Below are 13,911 nucleotides of genomic sequence, written 5' to 3'. Positions count from 1 at the left end.
AATGATTTCGATGTGTAATCTCATCTGAAGAAGGATTCTGGGAGTTTTTTCCAAAGCCCGTGGCAGGAAAAAAACGTTTTTGTTTTCATAAAACACAAAATTGAGCCGCGTGCCAGTGGCTTACGCCTGTAATCCTAGCTAATGAGGAGGCTGAGATCTCAAGATCATGGTTCAAAGCCAGTCCAGGCAGAAAAGTCCATGAGACTCATCTCCAATTAACCATTAGAAAATCAGAAATGGTGCTGTGGCTCAAAAAGTATAATGTTCGCTTTGAGCTGAAGAGCTCAGGGATAGCACCCAATCTCAGAGTTCAAGCCCCAGGATCAACAAAAATAAATAAATAATGATATAATAAAATTGAAAACATTTTCATTTGACTGGGGAAATGCAACTTGTGAAGATAACATAATTTTGTGCAGAAAGTTTGATATTTTTAGAGTAAGAAGATATTCATCTTTTGCTAATTTCTCAAATTATTTTAAAATATTTCAATAAGAGTGGACTATAACTGTTGGGTGTAACATGAAACACTTACATGAAACCATATTTGATGACTATCTTCATTTTCAACTTGTGTATAATTTGCCCCACATATATATGAACCCACATATTTATAGTTGATTTGGCACTGTGGTCCACAACATTCCTGATGCAAAATGTAATAGTCTTTGAGACATATTTTAGGAAGATCCCTCTTGTCAAAATGCTGGTGGCATTCCTATGCAATCAATAAGATGAATGATTTGGTACAGAAAAGGAAGTTAAAGATGTGAGAAGGTGGCTCATATTGATTATTGGTGTTGAAATAGGAGAGTTTTGTGTTGTGGTCATATTTGTGCACGTAGAATGTCATTACAAGTGTTTCTTGGTTTTCCTGCAGAAGTAGTGAGCAAGAATGAATTCAACATTATTTTGTGAAGGATAGTTTGGAACCTGTAGACTCAAGGAAATCTTTGCTTTTTCTGGGATAGTAGGGATGTGAAGAGAACTGATCTATTAACACATGTCTATATATAAACTACAAACTAATCTACATAAGTATCCATTTGTAAATGTATGAAAATTTAAAAAAAGTGTATAAACACTCTTTATTAAATCTTATTGTTAATATGATATACAGAGTGATTATAATTACATATATAAGACAGTGAATTATTTTCTTGTTATATGTTACCCTATCACTCATGTTTCTCACATTTTATTTTGCTTTAAACTTTCCCACCTCAATTGTAAATGCCAATTCCAACATGTGTCTTGTGAAGAATGTTGTGGCATTGGTGCATCATTTGTCCTCTATCTCAAAATTTTCTTGTTCCCCTTTCCTGGAGTACTCAGATTAAAGTTTATACAATCCACAGGATTATCAACTGTAATGACCACAGAGAGAAATCCTATGGAAAAAAATAGGAAGGAAAATGAAATAGTTTTTATAGTACTGAAAAAAACCTTTTGGGCTGGGAAGGTGGCTCAGTGATAGAGCACTTGCCTTGCATGCATGAGGTCCTGGGTTTGATTCCTCAGCACCACATAAGCAGAAAAAAAAGCCAGAAGTGGCGCTGTGGTTCAAGTGGTAGAGTGCTAGCCTGGAGCTGAAGAGCTGAGGGACAGTGCCCAGGCCCGGAGTTCAGGCCCACGTCTGGACTGCAAGAAAAAAAAAATACACCTATTGTTTCCGTATTTGGTAGTTCATTTTGCTTTCCCTAATCTTGTTCATATACACATGACAATTAAGTTCTTGCAATCATCTTCTAGGATGAAACTTGACATATACCCATGAATAAAATAAGAGAAGCCAGAACACCTATATTTAAAATGTTAATTCTAATTGAAAAATTAGGGCCTTCATTAGGTAAGTTGAAACTGAAGCAGGATAAACAAAAACGAAAAAGAAACGTTCAATAAATATTGCTTGTAATACTGGTTAAATGCCTATAACAATTTAAAACTTGATTATCCATTACCCTGAGGCAGAACTAATTCCAAATGAATCCAAGACCTCGATGTAAAGGAAAAAAAATGAATGGAAATAATAGGGAAATACTAGGGCTCCTTAAAACAAGTTGAAACTTTCTTCTTACAGATGTATAAATGCATCAAGTCAAAGAAAGGTTAGACAAATGGTATGCTTGAACCTTCAGAGCTTCTTCATTACAAAGGACATAACTAAGAACGTAAAACCCTTCAGAGCTTCTTCATTACAAAGAACATAGCTACGAACGTAAATAGAAAGCCAAAATACTGGGAGAAGATCTCATCTAGCCACAAAATAGAAAAGGGTCTTAAAACAGAAATATAATAAAAATTCTGCAATCCAATATCAAAAAAATCTTCCTAGTGATAGCTCCACCCTATGATAAGAAGGCTAAATATTTAAAGAGAGACTTCAAGATTGGGGGGATTGAGAAGGGCCATAAGATATTTGAAGAAGTCTCAACAGCTCTGACAATAAATCTTTGCAAATCAAGTCAACATTGAGATTCCAACTCATCAAATTAGAATGGTAAAGTCATATTCATTGCAGCATTATTTACCATAGAGAAAACAAAGAACCACCCTAGATGCATGAAAGTAGATTAATGGATAAAGAAAATTTGAAGTATATACACAATTGAATTTTTTGTTTCATTATAAAAAATTACATAGACCCATTTGTAATAAAATGGAAAGACTAAAAAATAATTACTGATTAAATGAAGTGGGTCAGATAAAATAATAGGCTTTATGGGTTCATGGATTCTTTTATTTGCAAAACTGGTAAATGACTTTTTACTCCTAGAAGAGAATCACATTAGGTTATTAGTAACATACATATGACCATAGAAAATTAGGCTAAGCAAAATGAACTCTGAAATACAGAGCTAACAGGTCTCTCTTTCTTGATTTTTTAAAATGTACTCTGTATAGCTATTTCTTTTTACTTGTGTTTTTCCTTTATTTTCCTATATTTTATACAATGTTGTCACTGTATTTGATTTTGGTACACAGTTCATAACATTTAAGGTAATGTGATTTAGGTCTGGAAAATAACATCAAAATCTGAGATAAAGGACAAACGACGAAACAAACAAGAAGAACCCCAACAAAACAACACGTTGGAAATAAACATTACACCAGTTGGGAGGGGATGGAGATTTTAAGCCAAAGAATAATGTGGGAAAAAAGAAAAGTCGGTCAATATATATGATTTTAAAAAAGTACTCACTCACTGCCTTCCATATGTAACGCTAATCCCTCTGTACATTACCTTGATATGATTCCATTAAAAAGAAGAGTATTGATACATACACTCTTCTCAATGCTCATAAATTTACAAGTAGATATTTAAGTTGAGGAATTTGCAGTACATATAAAGACATGTGTAAATAGTTCTGTTCTCCTGACATCCCTAAAAGTACAGACAAGACACAGGTTTCCCTAAGTTATCAGGTTCCAAGCCAACATTGACAAATTCATGTTGAAATCATTTTTGTTCAAATATTTCTGTTGGAATCCCAATTCTCCTTTGAAATTGCAAACCAGGATTGATCCTGATATTCAAATATGCCTCAAATAAAAATCGCTCATATTTTCACACCTGTAATAATTTTGAGCAAGGTTATCACATGTGAAACTTCCTCACCTGTAGTGAAATACTTCAATTCTTTATATTTCATAGGAATCCTAATCACTAATAAGTATTTTTTGGCAAGGGAGTTCTTCCCAACATATTCTTCGAAGGATATTCCATTTAGCAGTAGGAATGTTGTGGACCAGATATGTCAAATAAACTATAAAATGATGGTGGGATTGCATAAATATGCAGAGAAATTTACACACACGTTGAAAACATTCAATGGGTATGGTTTTGTTAACTAGCCTTGAATTATAATCCAAATTTACAGACTAAAATTTCCTTAACATTTTGGAAATATACAAGAAAAATCTAAAATGATGCACATATTCCTGTCTGATAAATCACAGATTCTCCATACAAAGTATGGTATCTTCAGAAAGTGCATGTTGGCCCCCTAAAAGAATAAATGCTGGCTGATTTTAAGTACTCTAGCAATATTTTGTTTTCTTCCCTGGCATAAGCAATGTGTAGAAGTCACAGAATTCTTTGGAGATTAGATGACACATAAAAAATATTGACATGATTTAGAATTTTGTGTCTTGGGAAATACTTTCAAAATTAGGTGGTTTAAAAAACCCGTAAAATTTTCCTATTCATTCTTCTCTTTGGAACACAGTAGTTGATGGAAAATTTGAGGGATCAAACAAAAAATTATGGGTCTATTGATGATAGAATAATTGTAGCCCCATCCCAAAAGCACAATGGAAGCAAGTTACCACTGCTGTTGAGATACATACTTGATGTTAGCACTTCTCTCTCCAGGGGGTAAACATTCCTGCTCTTCTTGGTGCTCTGCTTTACTTTGACAAACATCAAAATGGCTCAATTTATTTTCAATCTTCTAGCATGTACTAGTTTATGTTTTTCATCACTTTCTTATACATAAAATACTTTGTCCTCAGCTTCTCTAAAGTCAGTGGTTTGGCTTCTCACAAGTTCAGTGTCCTAGACTGTTTTGTATAATTTACTTTAACTAAGATGTTTTCTACTTGTGGAAATCTCTAAGAGTGAGTCTCAATATTCCCTCAATTCCCTCACATATGTATTTTAAATCATTTCTAAGAAACATTTAACAAAAGTCATACTATTTGCTGATAATCAAGTTACAAGTCTGTGGTATTATTTGGGTAAATGATATGATACTGGTAACGGCACCTTCTTAGGTCTGATGCGCCGCAGTAGGTGATTGAGAATTTTGTGGTTTAATTCTCAGTTGTTTAATGATGTCATCCATAATCTAGACATGTTCTTCAAACTTTCATAATCAAATCATAAAATGTTCAATTTTTTTCTGTATGAGAAAATTGGTTGCATAGACTCTTCATGGCATGTCAGTCAATTTGGCTCTTAATATGTCCTCTCAATATTCACTAATCAGTTCCATGAAATCCAATAAAAATGATAAATAAATAAATTAAATGAATAACCAAACAAACAAACATATAGAAAGTTCCATGGAACAAAAGTCTACTGAGGAAGATACAGATAAACTTCATTTTTAATGAATTATTGTGTATTTCAAATAACAAATTTCAATGCCTTACCATGTAAATGATAAAAGAATTGCATTTAATGATGAAATATTCACAAGAACAGGGTCACATTAAAAATACAGTATTTTCAATTTTGCAATGTGAGAAAAAGATCTTAAGTGGAACCATATCATGTCAACAATGGAAGAACCCCCTGGTGACTTGATGAGGAAGATGTTGTCTGTGGATTACTCTTCATTTTCTGATTTGGCAATTATCAAGTTTTCATGGTTTAATAAGTTAAGAAGAGCACATAATTATTTGAGGATGATTGCCAGTGTCATTTTTAAATTTCATTTACCTTTAGATCTACCGAATATTCGGTTTATTTATTTCCCAACTAGAGAAACATGTCTAACATTATTCTATGAAAAAAATGTCAATAGTGCTTAATTGAATTTCTTTTTCAAAAGACTGCCATTTGAAAACTTTACCCATGATTTTAACATGCTTCTCATTGCCTCAAATGCAATTTAAATAAGTATATTCTGAATGCACTCAGAGGAATTGTTTTTCATCTTCTCTTCTATCCAATTTACTATGAAAGTATATACTTTTATATATAAGTATAGAGATAATTATTTTTAAATAGTTGTTGAAGACACAAACATCTGTAGATATTTCTTACTTTATCAAAAACATCCATTTCTGCTATCCATGCATATTTTAATATGTTAGGAATTGTTCACAGAATCATCAAAATATATGCATGATTTGCTATATGGTACCCTGCATTCCATTCCTTTCATTGTTTTTTCCTTGATGAGGATGCTTCATTTTCTGTATACGTTCTAGAGTATTAAATAAAGAATTAGGATATTTGGCACCTCATTGGAATTTCATATATGTTCCATAAAGAAAAATGTACAGTGGCTCTGGTATGGTAATTTTCAAACCAAGTTCTTTTGTACATAAATAATCTAATGCAAAAATGATAGGAAAAGTCAAGTATTTTTTCTAATGGTTGTCTACACTATCCAATTACACCATGACATCCTCTGAAACACTTCCACGACCTACATGCAAATTCTTTCAAAAAAATCAGCATTAGTCTACATTGGTTTTGGAGTACAGTAAGATTGTATTGCTTCAGTGTATGCAAAATTGTACTAGGTAAAAATTTTATAAAATCTCAGATGGACTTAAGATGTATTGTGTTTTGTTTGTTTGGTTTTTATCAATGTTCATCTGTTATAACTAGTGTAGAGTTGAATACGTTTAGTGTAAATTATTCAAGGCACAAGAGGATGTGAGGGAATGAATGAAATCTCTTCAAGGTGGAATTCTTTCCTGGAGCAACTTAGAGTACTAATATATTGCATATTCCTTCCTTTCTAATATCTCTTATTGTAAAATTAGTGTTCAAAGGGGTTACAATTACTTGAGTAAGGTCATGAGTACATTTCCTTTGGAGCATCTTTACCTCATTTATTTTCCGCTATCAACCTTTCCCTTCCTACCTCTCACACTTCTGACTCTCCCCCTGCTCTAAAGTTCATTTCAACATAGTATCTTGTACATCTAATTGTTACAATGAGGCAAACTGTATCTTTATTTTGGCATTTTGTAATTTTCCTTCCCCTCCCGAAATTAGAGAGATGTATATACAAGATGTAGTGCACCGACGTCAAATACAGTGAAAAGAGGTGTTAGGCGGTGGGGAAAGAATATATGAAAGAAAGAAACAAACAAACAAAAACCCCACACAGTACATTATAGATACGGTAAAAAAAAAAACAATAGCAAGAAATAATAAAAACAAGTTCTGTCCCTATCTCAGGGTTCATTTCACTTAAAGTAATCTTATATTGTCATATGTGCATAGCTTTTGACCTTTTCTGCTTATCCTAGACTTACATTAGTAATTGCAAATAATGGAAATCATGGGACATATGTTCCTTTGGGCCTAGCTTATTTCACTTAATATAACTTTCCAACTCTTTCCATTTCCAACAAACTAATGAAGGCATAGAAATCCATTCTGTGTGTGTGTGTATGTTTATATACATATAAATATATGTGTGTATGTATATGTTACATACATATATGTTACATACATATACATATATACACATATATATTTACGTATGCATACATATATATGTGTATATATATATATAATTACATTTTCTTGAGGCATAAACACACACACATACACACACACACACACACACACACAATTGAAACTCAATAAACATAAATCCTGAGAATGGCTCCAGGCTGGGATCCGTGAGTTTTTCAGGTAAAACTACTGATTACTGACAGGCTTCAACCCTAACCATAACCTAGCCCTTTCACAGTAACCCCAAGCTAGAGGACACAGCCATATCCCTCTTTTGTGATACTCAGAGCAGATCTCCCTCCCAATGAGCTAGCCTGGGAGGAGAGTCATAAAGTTCTGGGTAAGGCACAGCTTCTCTCTGCTTGCTGAAATGAACTGGCTTTAAAAAATAATCAAATTACAGGGGCTGGGATGGTGGCTCAGTGGTAGAGTGCTTGCCTTGCATGCCTGAGGCCCTAGGTTCGATTCCTCAGCAACACATAAGCAAAAAAGAACAAAATAAGCCGGAAGTGGCGCTGTGGGTCAAGAAATAGATCACTAGCCTTGAGCTGAAGAGGTGAGGGATAGCACCCAGGCGCAGAGTTCAGGCCCCACGACCGGACCCCACCCCCCCCCAAAAAAAAACCAAACTGCAGTAAGAACAAACAACGGAAGCAAACACCCAACTCCACTAGGTGACTGATTATACACACAAGGGAAACCCAGATACCCCAGCTAAAAACAAAAAAAAAAAAAAAAAGAAAGAAAGAAATTGAAGAACTAATTTTTTCTACCTTATCTTTTCAATTATTTTAACTGTGTTTTTTTTTTCTTTCATCATTTCTATTTTTGGTATGTATTTCTATGTGTGTGATAAACTCTTTATTCTTTTCTGTTTTGGTCTTTTGGGGGTTATTTTAGCGTGAGTTTATTGCTTTTCTGCTAATCCCCAAATATATACAAATCTTTGATTATTAGACCTTATCCTTCATTGTGTGCATATCTGTCAGAAATTGATTACTCAATCCATAAACTCTCAGCCTTAACTCCTTTAATAGTAGTACTTTTTTGTTATACTTACATAATTTTAAGTGGTTTTTTATATTTTTATTTTTCATTTTCCATTTTTCGTTATCTCTCTCCTTTCTAGCCTCCTCTCTAGTATTATTCCTTTATATTCATATATAATTTTAAGTGTTTCTTTTTTTAATTTTTAATTTGTTTCATATTTCCCCTAATCTTTATCTCTCACCTCCTTTACTTGTATCTGTTTCCTCACTCTGAATTTAGATCTTGGTTAATTTTTCTTTCTCCTTTTCCATCACATTCCTCTAATATTATCTTCTTCCATAATTCTCCCTAAACCTTATTAATTTCTGGTCTGATGACTTCCTCGTTGATATTCTCAGTCCATTAATCCATAAATGTTTGTTTTTTAACTAGATTTTATCTGCTGAATTAGATTGTATCTGTACTCATTTTTAATGCATCAAACAATCTATCCAATTACACGGGTCTGTTTGATACTTGCCTTAACAGTGTTCTAGCAAGAAATTGCGTTTGCTTTCATACCACAAAGCAGAACAGGCAGAAAAACACAAGCAAAATGGCAAGTCCAGGCAGATCAACTCCCACTCATGATAAGCAAGTGACAGAGAAGTTAATAATTCTTCCAGAACAGAGTTACCAAAATGCTCTACAAATGCTACTGGTAAGCATGCTGAATGAGAAGATTGAAAACATGCAAAGGACTGTGTGAGCATGATAGGAAAACGTGTGAGCAGGATAGGGAAAAGTGTGAAGGTAATGAAGCTAACAAAGATAATATAGAAATTTTGTGAGCATAATGAGGTTAACCAAAGATTAATAAAGGAATTTTGTGAGCATGATGAGGCTAAGAAAAGAATTATACAGTAATTTCGTAATCCTGGTTAAGCTAATCAAAGATTAATACAGGCATTTTGTGACCAAGATGAGAACAAAAATAAATAAAGGGATTTCATGAGCATGAGGAAACTAATCAAAGATTAATACAGGTATTTCGTGAGTGTGCTGAGAATAAAGATTAATGGAGGCATTGCTGGAATCCACAAACTGACAGCTGAAGGAATCCAGGGAGGCCACACATTGTTGATGCAGCCCATTAGAAGAAAAGAGAGTCCAATGAAACCATAACCAAATGATTAACTAAGGGATTTAAAAATGAACAATGAAAATCTAATTGAGGAAATAAAGAAGTCCATACAATATCTAAAACAAAACTCACACCAAGAATACGAAGCCATGAAATTCTATTTACTCTTTTAGTGTGTGTTTTGGGTTGTGTGTGTGTGTGTATGTATGTGCGTGTGCGTGTTTGTGTGGCTAACATGTTTAAACAGAAATTAGGTTGGAAATCATAGTAAATTCTGTGAACAGCATGATTGATCATTTAGCAAAATTTTATGTTGGCCTTAAAAATAGGTATTTTGGGCTGGCAAGGTAGTTCAGTAGTAGAGTGCTTAACAAGCATGCATGAGCCTCTGGATTTGATTCCTTAGCAACAAAGAAGTTGAAAAGACAAAAAGTGGTATTGTGGCTCAAGGGGTAGAGTGCTAGCTTTGAGCTGAATAACCACGGGATAGTGCCAAGGCCCAGAGCTCAGGTGGAAAGACAGACAAAAATAGATTTTTTTATTATTAATTCTCTCCTTCTTTTTTAATTGTGAAAATACTGTACAGAGGGGTTACAATTACATGGGCAAGATAATGAATACATTTCTTATCAAGCATTGTAGCCTCCTCCTTTGTTTCCCCTTCCCATCCCTTCCCATCCTCCCCCGCCACCCACTCAGTCCTCCCTACCCCCTTCTCCTCCCCACCCTGCACCAAAGTTATGAAGTTCGTTTTCGACATAACACTTGTAAATCTCATTGTTGCAATGGGTCCACCTGTATCCCTATTTAAACGATTTTTTTTCTCCTTCCCCTCCACAAATTATACCGACATCAAATACAGTGAAAGCAGTTATACTGTGGGGGAGGGACATACAAAGCAACAAAGAAATAATATTATAGATGAGTTAGAAACAAATGCATGAAAGAAAAAAAAACATTTTAATACATATCTTAGGGTTCATTTCCCTACAAGCACGACTATGTTTATTGCAGCATTATTTACCAGAACTAAGATATGGAACTAACCCAGATGCCCCTCAGTAGATGAATGGATCAAGAAAATGTGGTATACGTACACAATGCAATTGTATGCCTCCATCATAAAGAATGACATGGCCCCATTTGTTAGGAAATAGAAAGGTTTGGAAAAAAATTATATTAAGTGAAGTAAGCCAGGCCCAAAGAAACATAGCTCCCATGGTTTCCATTATTTGCAATTCTAGTATATGTATGAGTCAAGCAGAAAAATAGATTTTTTTAAGAAGGAAAAAGCTGACACAGCAATAAGTACCAGTTTTTTTTAACATCTTCCTCATTAATATTATCTACTCCAAGTTAGTTGACCTCAGATAGCTTTAGCCAATGAACAAGATGACAGCTTCTGATATAATTTCTTTACAAAATATGTCCCATTTAAACAGGAGTAAGTAGGAATCTCACTGTAGTTTCAATTTGCATTCCTTTTTCATGGAAGTTGTTTCAAATTTACAGACAAAGTGGATCTTAATGCAAGACAGATCTTTTGTTCTTTATTAGCAATTTTGTAGGTAACAAATTATGCATTTTTGACATGAGCAAGTTGATATCTAACCAATATTATTAGCTACATTGATTATTATTTCCTTAGTAGGCATTTGTATATTAATAGCCACATTTAAAGATAAAAGAATGTATCAACAGATAAGATCACAGATTAAAATTTAAAGCAGATGACATTAACATTAGAAATATAAATTTCAAAAGAAGACGTATTCAATAATTGTATACTCAAAATCATTGACTATGAGAATAGAATAATTAGCCATTTTATTAAAAAACTGCACTGGAATTTTTGGTTGAATAAATATTTTAACAAATTAAAAAAATATATACAAAGAGGCTAGAAGTTGCAACCCTATAGCAATGTGTCTTAAAGGCTTAAAACAAGTTCATATTTCTTCTCTGTTTTTCTGTATAGATATTCATGTTATAGTTTTGAAAAGCAGAACATATTCCTATTTCTTGTGTAGTTCAGAGTCACTGCACATGTAGTAGCAGGAAATTTGCTACCATTTAAAAGAGCATTAAAACACGAGTTTTGAGTATCAAAACTTCCATTTTCCTTTTCCTTCACTTAAGCATGTTCATTAAGATATTCTTGTGTCTAATTTTGTAGCTGAATCCTGGTGGTTCGCACCACACAATCCTAGCTACTCAGGAGGCTGAAGTTTTGGATGGCGGGTCAAAAAAGCAGCATGAAGAAACCATATCAGAATCTTACTTCCAATAAACCATCAGAACACAAGAAGCATCATATTGGTTCAAAGCAATAGAGTGTGTGCCTTGTACACAAGACCATATAGATATAGAAGGGACCTGAGGTCAAGCTCATTGACCTATAAAAAAGCCTATCTGGTATGTATTAGAAGAGAACAGTTGCAGAAAAATATATATGGTAAAAGTAAGCCAGGGGCTGGGAAGGTGGCTCAGTGGTAGAGCACTTGCCTTGCATGCATGAAGCCCTGGGTTCAATTCCTCAGCACCACATAAGCAAAAAAAAAAAAAAAGCCGAAAGTGGCACTGTGGCTCAAGTGGTAGAGCGCTTGCCTTAAGCTGAAGAGCTGAGGGACAGTGCCCAGGCCCAGAGTTCAGGCACCATGACTGCATCCAGAAAAAAATAAAGAAGTAAGTCAGGCCCAGTGAAACATAAGTCCCATTGTTTCCCTTATTTGCAATAACTAGTATATGTGTGAGACAAGCAGAAAAGCTCAGATAAGTTGATGTTACGTGAAATGAACCCCAAAATAAGTATTCAAATGTCTTTTTTTCTTTTTTGTGGTTGTTTCTAACATATTTATAAGATTATTTTTGGTTGCTTTTTATGTCCCTTCCCCAAAAGTATGACCCCTGCTTTCACTGTATTTGAGGTTGGTATAATTTGTGGTGAAGGGAAAAAAACAAATCATTTAAATAGGGATACAGGTGGACCCATTGCAACAATGAGATGTACAAGTTGTTATGTCGAAAAACAAACTTTATATCTTTGGCGGTGGGAGGAGAGGAGATGAGAAGGGATGGGAAACAAAGGAGGAGGCAACTATACTTGATAAGAAATGTGCTCATTACCTTGCCCAGGTATTGTAATCCCTCTATACGGTATTTTCACAATAAAAATTAAAAAAAAAAAAAGTAAAGAAAAGAAATTTTAAAAGATGACACTATTGCTAATGGTGATTACACATCAGTAAGCAATTAACAAAGAATTTCACACAATTTTAAATATGATTGTGAATTTTTTTTGGTGTTTTTATCAAGAAAAGTTCCACAAAATATCAGTAATACATTCTGGGCTGGAAAATTATAAGAATGAACTGCCACTCCATATCTTTTTTTGACACCGTCCTTCTGTGTTCCTCTTACTAAGTAGAAGCTTTGAGAAAATCCCAAGCGCACTAGCATTATATCAGAACTTGACATCATTTTGAGAACAGTTTTTGAGAACAGTTTTACATCAACATGTGTTATATCATATAACTCCATGTCGTATTATTTTTAATTTTGTTCAGTCATGGAGATTGAAATCTTGGTGTGGGTTCTGTCCCTGTACTATTCAGCTGAAGGCAAGAGCTCTATCCCATGAGCCACAGCACCAATTGTGGTTTTTGAGTGGTTTATTGGAGATAAGAGTTTCACCGTCTGTCCTGCCAAGGCTGCTTATGAGCTTTGACCCTCAGATATCAGTCTCCTCATTAGATAGGATTGGAGCACTCGTCTTCATGTCATATTGTAAGGCACATGCTTACACATTTTTGTGTGTTAAATATTTGTGTAAAATATTTTGTGTAAAATAATTTGTGTAAAATATTATGTGTTAAATATTATGTGTAAAATATTCCCTAAGATAATTTTTAAGGTATTTTTATTTGTAAGCAATTACTTCATTCATTTCTGGATGAATTTTACTAAGGAGAAAAGTATTCTGCACATCAGTAACTCTGTTTCAGGATCTGAAATATAACAACCCAGTTATAATTTTTCTGGTAGTATTATTATGGAAGACAATAATTACTTTTTTTAGAACAAATAGATTATCTAAACAAGAGTGATGTAAAAGCACTTCTATGTAGGTATATACAGTATGATCATAGCTCAGATGAGTTAGAGATTAAGAAAACACCAACAGCACTCTTCTATTGAAGTGTAGCAGATTTCCAGTGAATTTTATGGTGAAATTATATCATTCAGAAATGGAAGCATTTCATTGACATAGGCTAGCGTGGTGATGAAAGACCTGAGATCATGAACGAGAAAATGATTATGTCAATACATCCCGCTTGGACTCCCACACAGAGGGGATACTGGGATTAACATTGCAAATGAAATGTGTACTTGATGAAAGGGCTTTCTGCTGTCTTAGATCGGTCTAGTTATTGTTATATAAGTAGCAGACATATTAATGTGCCCACATTGATTATCAGTCTCCACTGTTAACTGTTTACATGTTTCTTTTACTCTACTCCTAAACATTGCTCATATTCAGAATCTGAATATCAGATGTTTTATTCCAACAAATTAATTCTCATGCTATCTT

Source organism: Dipodomys merriami, unplaced genomic scaffold (assembly GCF_024711535.1).
Source record: "Dipodomys merriami isolate MVZ:Mamm:240054 unplaced genomic scaffold, mDipMer1.0.p SCAF_18, whole genome shotgun sequence".
Lineage (NCBI taxonomy): Eukaryota > Metazoa > Chordata > Mammalia > Rodentia > Heteromyidae > Dipodomys > Dipodomys merriami.
This window is presented reverse-complemented; position numbering follows the sequence as displayed.